The following is a 13,040-nucleotide window of genomic DNA, read 5'->3' as shown; positions in this document are numbered from 1 at the left end:
GGGCAATTATCCGGCCCTAATGAGGATTGTCTGATCAGGCAATCTTCATTCTCAACGTTACATTCACGATCAAGGTCGGATCGAGTGTCCCGATGAGCGTCTGATCAGGCATTAGGGCATTCTGATAAAGACACCCGATGGCCTTTCAACAATTTCTGCTCGGATATCTTTTCCTCTTGCGAAAGGACCCCGCTCAAATCTTATAGAAATTGAGTTTCGGCGAATTTGTCTGAAATTTTGATATATTGTAGCTTTCGGCATCCTGAACAAATGTCTCCATAAGCACAAGCCCCGGAAATCAATCCTTTGCCCGCTATGAGACGGCGAAGTAAAGGTGAATACGTAGGGCTAAACTGCAAGTATAGGGCTACACATCACTCTCATACCAACCCCTACTCCTATCTACGCTTTACTCACTTTCACTTTCATCCCTAGGTGCGCGCCTGTATGTGCGTGTATACGTGCGTGTTTGTAGGCGTATGTTCCCCAGTAGAGATCAAGATCCACAATGGCTGCACTTAATGAGATTTATTGACTCAAAACCTTCTCTACTAAAACGTGAACTTTTTCGTTCATACTCTATTCGCAGCATCTTTAACACTTCCTAACAAAGCAATTGCTGAAGAAAATACCCGTGAAAGCCTCAAATGCGTAAAACAGTGAATGGATATTTTATGTTATTTTCATAACGAGCGTATCCTAGGAATTATAAGACATTAGCAACATGCGCACATATGCTCCTAATGTTCTTGCATCAGTTTTACATGTTCAATATTATAATAACTAAGTATTGGATCTATAATACATCGTCATTATTGCCGTTCATATCCATATTCATCATCATGTCTTTGTATGAAATCCATAATTGGTGTTTCACTCCATTTTTGAATCTAAAAGAATCTAGCTTGGCCATCGATGTGATTGTAGGTAGGTAAGGCGGATGTGAGATGGAGGTGGGATGGGGGTTGGGTATATGAGAGTGACATATAGCCCGATATTGCAGTTAGACTTACCTATTTACCTTTACTTCACCGACTCATAGCGGGCGAAGGATTGATTCCCAGGGCTTGTGTTCATAGACATTCAGGATACCGAAAGCTACACATATAAAACTTTCAGACCAATCCGCCGAAATCCAATAAAATTTGAACGGGGTCCTTTGTTGCTTGAATTCAATAAAGCAATATTGTTGTTAGAAAGTAATAGCTGTACCATTATTGATATTGATGTTATATCGTAGATCAGTGCTCGCAAAGATCTGCACATTCCGACCCACTACCGCTCGATGCTCGTCGGCCTCGGCGGTAGATCGCGCGCGTACTGTCGTAGATTTAAGTCGTGCACCACATCCTCAGTCAAAAAAACGGTCGAACGAATCAACACGATCGCATGCACGCATACACATATGCGTATGATCTTCCCGTCGCGTCGGGGAGATTTTTTGATTGAGGATGTCGCGCACTGTGTGGTTTCGCGGCAACACGATAGTGCTCACGAACTACTACGAGCCCTCGATTCGAGTCCCGGCATCGCGTTCGAGCGTCTGACATTTTTTCTCGGCCCAGCTCTTGCAGGGATTTGACGGCGATATCGATAGAAATGAGTTGTAATAAAGGCAACATATAGATTAAGGCCGTCTTTGGATCCTGTTTTTAAATGAGTCTATGTGAAAAAGTGATATTTTTGTATATATAGGCATATATGTGTAATAATATTTTAAAATATGCATAATATTGTTTATAAATATTTGTTTCCTACTGTTATATTAAGATTAAAATTTTATTTATCACAGTTGATTATTTTTATTTTATAATATATTAATATCTTAAGCCTGCGATATATGATGTTTGTTTTCCTGCTGGATTGCTTACGTTTTAATTAGAAAATCTGCGTTCTGTGTGATGCAATCTAGTAATTTACAAAAAAGGTAGCAATCTACCGAGAAAAGACGCATTCTATATGTCGCAGTCTTTTATTAAAATATTTTTACGGTATAATATTTATATTACACAATACTTACATAAATTTATATTTTCTTATTTTTTTTATTTTACAATGCATTACAATTATTAATCTATTTCTTTTAGTTTTTATTACATTTATATTAATTTAATGTACATATAAATAAGATAGAGTAGCTAGAAAAAGATGGAAAGATGGAGAGTAAAGAGCAAGTGAGAAAGAAGTTTAGGTGGCACGACTGGGCAACTTGCTTATTTCTTGCGCATGCGCACTCCATTTTGTGTGACACTAACATCAAAGGTGCCGACAGAGAGTTGCGCTACTGTGCCTTCGGCGTCACCGTGTCGCCGCCTCCCCACCACGGTCGTATCATACATAAAAGGAAACTGAGTATTTTTAGGATGGTCAGGCTTCAGAGCACATTATATTGTCGTTGCTGCCGAGTCAGAGTTTACATGTTTGAAGGTAGTATTTAATGTCTACCCAAAAGATTTGTCAAACGACAAAATTTGAACTCATTTCTTTCGAAATAATATAATTGTAAAGATTTCATCAATTTGAAAAAAATAATTTTTTTGTTTTGTCAATTCCGATTAGTAATGCATTTTGTGAGAGTATTTTCAGCCTGCTTAATCGTGGAATAAAGAGAGAGAAATCGTATGTCCATTGATTTAATTAAGTCGGAATTATAGATTTGTATTACAATAATTACGAAGTATCTTATTCAGAATTTGTTTCATTTCTGAATAGCCCTAATGGTGCGGAATTAATAAAATTGGCAAAGTCTAGCGATAAATACGAAACGTAAATTGATTGATATATGTAATAATAATAAGTAATAACTACATTAAAAGAGTCTTTTTTAAATCTATTTTCTAAATTTACAGGAAAAATACGTAAATTTTTTTGTTCTCGGCTCACACACACACACACACATAGACATGTCCCAGAAATCTGACTATTAGATCTGGCAATCTTAGTCCAGTGAGAATTACATACATATAATACGTAAAGTCCATTGAGACCACTCTTCTTCTTCTTCTTAATGGCTCCTACCTTCCTAGAGTAAGCAGAGGCAATATAGTTAGATCATGTCTTATTGGCATAAGAATAGTGTCTACAACGTTGTCACGCCGCAGTAAAGGGCTGCGCAAAATAAAAGGAACAGAGAACAGAGAATAAGAATTTCAACCTATCCAGAAATGATGTACTATGGAATACACACTATTTATTCCACAGTATATGATTTCTGATAGGTTGAAATTCTTATTCTCTGTTCTCTATTCCTTTTATTCTGCGCAGCCCCTTACTGCGGCGTGATAACGTTTTAGGATACGAGCGTCCGGTGTCCGAGCGGGCTAGCGAACTTCGATCCTTTCTTCTTTAAAACAGACTAGTCCGGTTTAACCCGTAGTGGTCACATTGGGTCTGTCTGACCCGAGGCAATTTTTGAGTTGATGTCGTCAATAGATTAAGTAGAACGCAAATGGCGACTGTTTTTTTGAGTCGGATCAACTGGACCCAGTGTGACCAATACGTTATTTTTAAGAGGTGTGACCACTACGGGGGTTAAGGAAGAAAGGATCGAAGTTCGCTAGAACCTGCACCTATTATAGTAGAAATATTTGGAATGGATTCCGATCGGCATCATATTCCGATTTTCCTAGAAAATACGACATAAATCTAGAGAATAGTTGAATAATTCTGATCGGAATCCATTCCGAATAATTCCATAACTACACGTACTCTGCAGGAGTCCTTCCACGGTACATTAAATTTGAAAATTATAATTTTTTATACAAAATTTAAGAGATATTAGTTATTTTAATATATTGTTGGAAATCACGGAAATCACTGTAGCACACAATGTGTGTCCAGGTATCGGAAAGATAGGCAATATCATACGGTATACTATAAGACTCAACGTGTCAAGCAATATCTACACTGACAATACCCATTGTCAGAATTGATCAATCATATATCATTGAAATTTCAGGTAAATATTCCCTTTAGAGGAGCCCCCGCTAATGATCTTGACCTTGATATATGTTGTCAAGGACATGACCCTGAGTAACCTCCAACAGGTTTTAACCGTCGCTCACCCTTCGTTAAAAAGTTATTAACAAAATAAGTTTGAAAAATAACGTATCATTTCTTATAATTATACATATCTGGAGAGTGGAGACACGGTAGTGTCTCGGCGCCAAGCCAAGCGTCGCGACACTGCCGTGCCTCCTTTACGCGAATCTGAGAATTTTGAGGAATTGACAGGCCCGGATTAAGGGGGGACTAGGGGGGCTATAGCCCTAGGCCCCACGGAAATAGGGGCCCCCGTTATATTAAAGAAAAAATTTTAATTCTTTGATTAAAATTAAAATTAAAATCATTCAAAATTACTTTTAATTTAAAAAAAATTAGTTTTTATTCTCTTAATATATAGTAACAGTAGATGCTGTCCCATACATTTTATTTCTCTTTTTAAAGTACATTTCTCAACAAAATTAAAGGATCACTTGTACCACCCTGCAAGAATAGGCAAACTTTGAGATATAATAACTTCGTGAAAAATCATCGTATCGAGATGTTTAAGAAAGCATTTTAAAGCTTGAAATCTCTACTTTTCAGACCTGTACTTGTAAAAACGGTCTTACTGATATTTCGTGAAGTTGCACAATCATAAATAAAAGTGTATCAAACCTAAAAATTTTTTACAAAATTTGCCAAGTTCCACGGAGCCAAGAAAAAATTGTGCACAAATGCGGTTTACAGCTTTCGAAAGAGTGAATCTTTATCTTCAATTTGTTTTTTCATTGAGCTTTGTACGATTTTTTTTTGACCGAGTTATTCAACGTTTAAGTAAAAATGGCTTTTTTACATCAACATTAAATAATTCGGTGAAAAAAAATTGTACAGAGCTCAACAAAAAAATAAATTGAAGGTAAAGATTCACTCTTTCGAAAGCTGTAAACCGCATTTGTGCACAATTTTTTCTTGGCTCCGTGGAACTTGGCAAATTTTGTAAAAAATTTTTAGGTTTGATACACTTTTATTTATGATTGTGCAACTTCACGAAATATCAGTAAGACCGTTTTTACAAGTACAGGTCTGAAAAGTAGAGATTTCAAGCTTTAAAATGCTTTCTTAAACATCTCGATACGATAATTTTTCATGAAGTTATTCTATCTCAAAGTTTACCTATTTTTGTAGGGTGGTACAAGTGATCCTTTAATTTTGTTGAGAAGTGTACTTTAAAAAGAGAAATAAAATGTATGGGACAGCATCTACTATTACTATATATTAAGGGAATAAAAACTAAATTTTTAAGATTAAAAGTAATTTTGAATGATTTTAATTTTAATTTTAATCAAAGAATTACAATTTTTTCTTTAATATAACGCGGGGGCCCCTATTTCCGTGGGGCCTGGGGCTATAGCCCCTCCTAGCCCCCCCTTAATCCGGGCCTGCCTACAAGGTACGTAAGTACATAAAGCGACTACCTGAGGTAGTGCTTCTATTGCTGTGCGGTCGAGCTTGTAGCCTGTACCCGATGAGCGCTCGGTTCTATGTTCATAAAATCTAAAATCGATTTTTTTTTTGCATAAATTGTTAATAAATAATATAAATAATATAAAATAAGGCCCAATAAGTATAAAACAATATGAGTAATAATAAGGGCAATGAGTCAAATACAAAACGCAAGAAAAATTTTTCAAATTAAGTATAATATAAAATTTAAAACATTAATACAGACGTTTCGACTCCGATCGGGTCATCTTCAGTGTAACAAAAATTGTTAGCTTAACAATCCAAGAATACGTTGCCAAAATTTCAAAGCGAAATTCGCATTCGTTTAGATTTTATTATGTGCATAGAACCGAGCGCTCATCGGGTACAGACTACAGGCTCGAGCGCACAGCGGTGCACTATCTCAAGTAGTCGCTTTATGTAAGTGCTTACGTAGCCTTGTAGAGGAATTCCACCTTTGTATAAATAAAACGTGAAAATTTACAGATTCGGACTTTGAGTCGCGATATCTTTGCTCGTAGGACACGTAGAGAAATAATAAAAGCACTTTTATTATATAATTTAAGCAATTGCTATCGATTGAGCGTATATAGAACTTGATCCGTTCAGCCATTACTGAGATCTGATCATCTCAATTCCTCGAAATTCTCAGATTCGCGTAAAGGAGCACGGCAGTGTCGCGACGCTTGACTTAGCGCCGAGACACTACACCGTGTCTCCAGATATGTATAATTATAAGAAACGATACGTTATATTTTTCAAACTTATTTTGTTAATAACTTTTTAACAAAGGGTGAGCGACGGTTAAAACCTGTTGGAGGTTACTCAGGGTCATGTCCTTGATAACATATGTCAAAGTCAAGGTCATTGGCGGGGGCTCCCCTAAAGGGAATATTTATAATTATATGTAACATGGATTGATTATTCTCAGATAGGGTCGCAATTTTTAACCGATTTCAATGTTTTTTTTAATTGTTTGTAATAAAATTTTCTATAACATGGAACTGCTAGTTTTTTAATATAAAAGTAAAATTCTATAAATGGCCGTTAAATATATTTATCAAAAATATTGAAATTCGCCGTTATTAAATATATTACACCTAAATGAGTATAGGGTGTTTCAGACCACCCGTACCACTCATTTAAAAGCTAAAGACATGATTATTTTAAATATGTAAAAACGGTTTCTTTATAACTCGAGGGCGCTCTATCGAATGGTGATATTTTCAACTTCCGGTTGCGGCCGGAAGTAGGTGTTTCAGATCGGAAGTGCACTTTTTTAAATGGAACATAGGATTTTTTATTGCAGATTCTGATTCTATGCAAAAAAATACAAAACTTTTGTACCAAACATTTTTTCGAAAAATGTTAGTTATGACCTTCAAACGTTCTTCAAAACGTTTTTCGTCAAAAACAACGTTTTCCAACAACTTTTATCGACATAACGCATGATTAACGAGCTTGTGGGTGGTTAAGCGTACGTGCGTGTGCGTGTGAGTGTCCTGCTCTCGGCATCACCCAGGATCAACGACGTGGACGTAGCAGGTGACTGATCCCATCGGGGTGCTGGTTTAACGTGAGTAATCCCCTTGCCTCTCACGTGTGTGTGTGCGCGCGTGCGTGTGTGTGTGTGTGCGTGCGTTTGATTTTCGGCTTGTATGATTAGTCTTGGTGTTCGAAATGTCCACCATTTGCCTCGGTGCACTTAATTACTCTTTTTTGGAAATCATTTGCAGCACGATAAATTTCAACTTCACCTAGAGAACGAATAGCGTCACGTATTCTAACAATCATATCATCTCTTGTCGTAGGGCGGTTACGGTATACCAGGTCTTTTACTCTTCCCCACAAATAATAATCAAACACAGTTAGGTCCGGTGATCGTGGTGGCCAATTATGAATACGTGACGCTATTCGTTCTCTAGGTGAAGTTGAAATTTATCGTGCTGCAAATGATTTCCAAAAAAGAGTAATTAAGTGCACCAAGGCAAATGGTGGACATTTCGAACACCAAGACTAATCATACAAGCCGAAAATCAAACGCACGCACACACACACACACGCACGCGCGCACACACACATACACGCGCGCGCGTACGCACGCACGCACGCACACGCACACGTGAGAGGCAAGGGGATTACTCACGTTAAACCAGCACCCCGATGGGATCAGTCACCTGCTACGTCCACGTCGTTGATCCTGGGTGATGCCGAGAGCAGGACACTCACACGCACACGCACGTACGCTTAACCACCCACAAGCTCGTTAATCATGCGTTATGTCGATAAAAGTTGTTGGAAAACGTTGTTTTTGACGAAAAACGTTTTGAAGAACGTTTGAAGGTCATAACTAACATTTTTCGAAAAAATGTTTGGTACAAAAGTTTTGTATTTTTTTGCATAGAATCAGAATCTGCAATAAAAAATCCTATGTTCCATTTAAAAAAGTGCACTTCCGATCTGAAACACCTACTTCCGGCCGCAACCGGAAGTTGAAAATATCACCATTCGATAGAGCGCCCTCGAGTTATAAAGAAACCGTTTTTACATATTTAAAATAATCATATCTTTAGCTTTTAAATGAGTGGTACGGGTGGTCTGAAACACCCTGTATATACTTATCCGCCTTTGATTGAAATAAATATATTTCAATAAATATATAATTGCATTTTCATATAAAAGATACGTTCTACTCAGTAAAATCTGAGAGAAATGGACAATTTTTTAAATTGATCGGAAATTGTCTATTATATATAAAGAATTGAAATGTGTGTGTATATAAGTATATATAATAATTCCTAGTTGATTAAAAGTGTATATTACCTTATTAATAAATCAACGTTTAAATTAAAGTACTAATGACTGCCTTTGGTTTAATCGCAGCTTTGATAAACTTGCAATTATAAGCTCTTTTACTACAACAAGATACCAGAGTCTAAGAAAGAAATTTTATATCTTATAATAGTCTCTTAAAAGTAGTCTGAATGTCATCAATTACAATAATTATTTTGATACAATGCAGATTATTAAGTTTCAGAATGTATATCATTCGTATATCATTCATAGTAGGTATTGTGTACGTAACGTTTTTTGAAATATAAAATATCGATGAGAAAGAGAGTGAGAGAGAGAGAGAGAGAGAGAGAGAGAGAGAGAGAGAGAGAAATACTACTTGTTATAAGATAAATAATTATATACCAGAGGGTCTATTCTTGATAAGAAACTTATACGAAAGTCTAAGGAAATCCTATAATATACGTTACGTATACTATAGTATTTTCCTAGTTTTTCGTATACGTTTCTTTTCAGGAATAGAGTCCCTGATCTCTAGAATGCTTTTCACTTCCTGTTTCTTGTTTTTTTACCTTTTATTTGTTTCCTTCTTTGCGATCGTTTTATCCACAATTGTATTTCTTGTAAACAATCTTAATAATTAATATAAAAACTAGTTATAGACTGTTTTTGTTAAAAACAAATGAACAATCATGAATTATAAGGCTATAAAGAGTCGAACGCAGTTAACAGTGCGAAAAATTATTTTAATCTTACAATAAAGAATACAGTCGAACGTTTCGGTCTGAGATTTAGACCATCTTCAGCGACCATGTAATAATAAAAAAACCAATGCTCCATATACCCCAAGTTATAATACCAATTGTAAAAACAATTATTGTTGATTGACAATATGCTTCTGTGCACCAACCAGTAGTAAACGCATCGATAATGTGTGGAGATGTGTAATAAAATTTAAAAAGTCGGTAATATGTCTGTGAAAAGACCGTTAATAACACAATCTATTACAATCAAATTCATATATTATTCTATTTAAGATTGTCCAGAGAAAATTAATTAAAGAAAATTTTAGTCAGACAATCTAGTATTATTAAATTATGAATTCAACTTGTGTAATTATGTTTTTGTCCACCAACAGGGGTGAGTGTAAAAAATATTTTCTTTAATTAATTTTCTCTGGACAATCTTAAATAGAATAATATATGAATTTGATTGTAATAGATTGTGTTATTAACGATCTTTTCACAGACATATTACCGACTTTTTAAATTTTGTTACACATCTCCACACATTATCGATGCGTTTACTACTGGTTGGTGCACAGAAGCATATTGTCAATCAACAATAATTGTTTTTACAATTGGCATTATAACTTGGAGTATATGGAGCATTGGTTTTTTTATTATTACATGGTCGCTGAAGATGGTCTAAATCTCAGACCGAAACGTTCGACTGTATTCTTTATTGTAAGATTAAAATAATTTTTCGCACTGTTAACTGCGTTCGACTCTTTATAGCCTTATAATTCATGATTGTTCATTTGTATTTCTTGTCTTTTCCCAAGTTTAACTTTTATCTCAAGCGCCAAAAAATGAAGAAACAGAGTAAGAGGCATAAAAATAAGACTTAAAAAATGATAAAAAGCAAGAAATAAGAAGGAAAGATTGTAAATTAAGCTTTAAATTACATCAGAATGCATTTTTTTTATTAAAATAGGATTCTCTCTCTTCATGCAGATGTAATTTTATTTTCTATAATTATTCTCTGAAGAGAGAATGATTCTAGCGATTTATTTGTTTATTGTTGAAAGTTATAAAAGTGCTCCCACAGTGAGGAATGGTTTTTCCTTGACGATGTGCGTGCCAAGAATACATCCATCGTTCGTATCAAAGCTACATTGTTATCAAATTTGCGCAGAACGTGCATAATTTATGTTAATAACAAGTATAATACAAGAACACGCACGACCACGTGCTTCCTGCTAATCCGCCCGTATATGCTCAGTTTTATACCTGATCGGAAAATTGGACATGCAAGTTGCGATCATCGTGAGGGCGCCGACTTTCAACATAATACATATTGTAGAATTCACACATATGTCGTTGAATTAATTCGATGGATTAACACAATATTTATATTATTAATCAATAGGATTAATTAAAATGTATATTACACGTTGTTGAATTTTTCAAAGATGTTTTTTGTTTCATATTAGTTTACAATATATTCTATATTTCTTTACAAAGTACAATTATCAAATCGTTTTTCAACAAACGTTACATCCCTAGGAATAAACTTGTAAAAGTTAACATGATAAAGAGAGGTGTTACGAGACGCGAATAGTTTGCGAAGTACATCAGCGCGCGAATAACTAAGGATTTATCGTCTATCGAACGTACTATGTCCAAACACATATAATCGGGCATACTCATAATTATACGAGGCGGAGGAGAGTCCGCGGTCACATTCAAAGGAAGGATGTTTGAAAAGCCGCGCCTCGAAACGTTCTCTTATTTCTTGGCACCTTCGATTGACAATTCTCAGGCTAACCACGAGGCTGGATTATTTGCTCTATCTTCGTCGACGAGATCTCTCGTCGCCTTCTTTTCGCCACGGAAACTCTGTCACGCTGTTCTTCGTTGTCTCTCTCTCTCTCTCTCTCTTTCTTTGTTTCTCCTCGTGTCGATAGCATACACGGCCGCATAAGGATGTACCGGGAATGTACATTGACTATTACGGCCCCTCGTGCTTTTATAGCCCATCTGGGTGGCGCACATACCATTGCCATCTTGTTAGCTGCGATTAAATATTGATGCAAGAACCGATATCCAGCTTGAAGTGGTTTTCTCAATGGTTCGCGGAACGCTCGCGAGAATCTAGGGCGGTAATTTCCAATTACGCGTATCGCTCGCCAACTTTTTCTATGCGTTAATCCGCACGATCGTGCATTCGAACGGTACGACACAGGAGTGATTCACTGCCGCGGAACCGTTGCGTATATAGCATTTATAAATAACACCGTATTGAAGAGAGCTGGTAAACCGCGATTCCTAACGGCCACGGTGTTAATTTGTTCCTCGCCGATGCATGTCCATTATTGTGCAAATTCTCGACGAGGCAGATTACGCAAACGTCTGACAATGGGGGATCGCGCGCGAGTCTGCGCGGCTGTCCCTACGGGGTGTTGAACTACCCCATCGTTAGTGTGCCGAATCAACCGGAAATTCCAGCTTTCGTCGCTTCCGTATTCATTCAACGAGAGATGCGAGATGCGATGAAGCAGGGAGAAGAGAACGAAGTCGTTTCCGAAGGAATTAGCCAAGGTGAGATAATGCCGAACGTATAGACGTACCAGTCCTCTCCTCTTAAGTTGGCTCGATTGTCATGAAAATATTTATTATCAGAAAAGAGAGAGAGAGAGAGAGAGAGAGGGAGACGGGAAGTGGCAAGAAGAGAGACACTACAGGACTAGCAACTACTGCCAGAGCTTGCATGTTTTCAGATAATTAGAGATCGACGGCTGTCAACATTCTATGAAGATGCCTGCGACAGCTGAAACTGCTATGCAAATCTTCGAAGGTCTATCTATTCAGCTACCAAGCTCTATCGATACTTCTTACGTTTGATTTTTTTCACAAAAGGCGATTTATGGCGTTGGTCATCATTAAGCTAACAACTAAACTGATCTTTCATATATGCATTATATAAAAATAGTTATATATGTATATGTGTGTATTATAAACGAAGGTTTTTTTCTTAATCTTTTAAGAATGTTTTCAATAATTGATCTACCTCTTGAGTTATGTAGCATAAGATTGAGTAGTTTAGTGATAGAAAGAAAATCGAGCGAGAGAGATACAGTGAGTGCAAAAAAGTATTCTCTCGTATAGGGAAAATATTTTTTTAAAGAAACCTTTTTAAAAGGTAAACATTATCCAGCAAAAATAATTTGTTAAATTAATGTCTAATCGATATTCATACAATAATTTCGACAATTTTACGTGAATTCAACGCTTAATCGATGATAAATTCTTGCTAAGTAATTAACAATTTATATTCATAAAAAATAAAATATATATAATTTATTATATATATAATTATATATATATTATATATATATATTTATTCTCATAAAAAATAAAACTATAGGTATGTTTCTCAAAATTATATATATATCAAAAAGAGATGTACAATAATTGTAAAAAATATATTATCTTAAAAATAAGTGAAAGTTAAGAATTTTGTTTGAAGGATCAAAAGTATTCATACCTAGAGTCGAAAAATTTAGCTTCCAAACTCAGGAATACACGCGAAGCTCGTTGTTTAGAACAGAATGTATTCATTATATGTATAAAACTGCTAGTTAATGTTTATTTTCTATAAATAAGGATTTTTTAAATAAAAAATTTCCTTGTACAAATACTTTTTTCATTCACTGTAGAGAGATAGAAAAAAGTGTCATGTTTCAGGATAAGAGAGTTTCCTAATAAAAAGTAAAAACTAAGCAAATAAAGAATTATACAAATAGCAAAAGTAATAAAAATAATACAAATAAAATATATGAAAATAAAAGTGAAAGAAGGAGAGAGAGAATTAAAACTCTCTTCTTTGTGCTGAGTATTTTCGTATTTTTTTAATTTCTTATTATTTTTGCTACAATATCTGGCGTATATCGAGGGAAAATGATTATCTAGCTCAAAAAAAGAATTGACCGGAGGAAGAGGTGGAGGTGGAAGTAACGAGACGGGAGCGAGACGGGG

The sequence above is a fragment of the Cyphomyrmex costatus genome, unplaced genomic scaffold, assembly GCF_001594065.2.
Source record: "Cyphomyrmex costatus isolate MS0001 unplaced genomic scaffold, Ccosl1.0 scaffold1088, whole genome shotgun sequence".
Lineage (NCBI taxonomy): Eukaryota > Metazoa > Arthropoda > Insecta > Hymenoptera > Formicidae > Cyphomyrmex > Cyphomyrmex costatus.
This window is presented reverse-complemented; position numbering follows the sequence as displayed.